At 47.4% G+C, this 1,273-nt stretch overlaps 1 protein-coding gene across 4 annotated transcripts in view; it reads left to right on the top strand.

Moving 5' to 3' along the window:
* Nucleotides 1-1,273, top strand: part of DENND2B (DENN domain containing 2B) — a 210,993-nt gene that overhangs the window by 35,225 nt on the left and 174,495 nt on the right. The gene's annotated exons all lie outside the window — the stretch shown is intronic.

The following is a 1,273-nucleotide window of genomic DNA, read 5'->3' as shown; positions in this document are numbered from 1 at the left end:
CCCCCCAGGGGGGATGGCCACGCCGCAATCCCTTCTCCTCTATTCTCCTCTCGGGATCTTGGGCACGTACGCACACGCGCCCAGCGTGAGTTTAAGCCACCGGGTCCGGGACTCGAACCGCGGTTGACTACGTGGGAGTCCAGCGACATAGCCATTACGCTAACTGCTGGTCCCCGGAATGAGTTTTTAAGCCGCCAGGTCTGGGACTTGAACCGTGGTCGACTACATGGGAGTCCAGTGACATAGCCATTATGCTAACTGCTGGTCCCCCTCCTAATTATTTTTGTTGCATGCCCTGCAGCTGAGCAAATAACCTCTTTTGAATATGGGACAATGGAAGTGGCTTGCTTTTTGAAACATGTCTTGGCCATAGATCCTGCTTATGTTCATTCATACACATTAATTCTTTCAAAATGTTTAACTAGTCAATGCAAACATTATAATTTTGAGACTAGAAACATCAGAAGTCATTTCTCACTTCTGCTCAGCAGGTTGGTGCATTTCAATATCAGGGTCTATTTGTAATGATTAGTGAGAGAGGAGAAACTGGGTTAGATGGCTTCCTAACATCCCATCAAGTATGTATGTTTTCGTTTGAATTGATTTACATTACTTTTCCAAGTGGATTGTCATACTGGGTTAACAATTTCCTTCAGAATTCTACCAATAAACCATAGATTCTCACTGCTAGTATTTCATTGGCTTATTATTAAAAGAGTTCCTTTTCTAGATTTTGGTTTTGCAAGAGAGTAGAGTATTTACAACAAATTATCAGATGCCTTGGGAGTTTTTGGTTCAGGCCAGGCACCTTGGAACCCTCTTCTTTTTGTTCTGCTACTGCAGAAGTCCCAAATGTAAATAGCTTCTTTTAACGTCATTTGGGGTTTGTCATTTGGGGTTCGAGGAGGGCTCCCAGGGCCTGGCGCTCCTCGGTTTGTTTGAAGGCAGGCGGGCTTCACAGGCAGCTTTTCCCAGACTCTCCCAGCTCTGGCTTTTCATGCATACCAGCAGAGCCGCTTTTTTCCTCTAGTGATTGAAACCATCTGGACTGCAGGAGGGTCACGTGTGTATGAGAAAATGACATAAAGTTTCAGACCCCCTTGTGTTTTGCTCTAGGTCCAGACAATTCTCGGTCGATAGTGCCGAGGTTTGGATCGTCCAGTTGGAGGGCCAACGTCTCATCCTGTTCCCCTCCCCCACCGTCCCTTGCGCTCCCAGGGCGGCTTCCTTGCTCCCACCAGTGCCTCTTGATCCCTCCCCTCCGCCGGTTCCA

Source organism: Tupaia chinensis, unplaced genomic scaffold (assembly GCF_000334495.1).
Source record: "Tupaia chinensis unplaced genomic scaffold, TupChi_1.0 Scaffold141165_1, whole genome shotgun sequence".
Taxonomy (NCBI): domain Eukaryota; kingdom Metazoa; phylum Chordata; class Mammalia; order Scandentia; family Tupaiidae; genus Tupaia; species Tupaia belangeri.
This window is presented reverse-complemented; position numbering and strand designations above follow the sequence as displayed.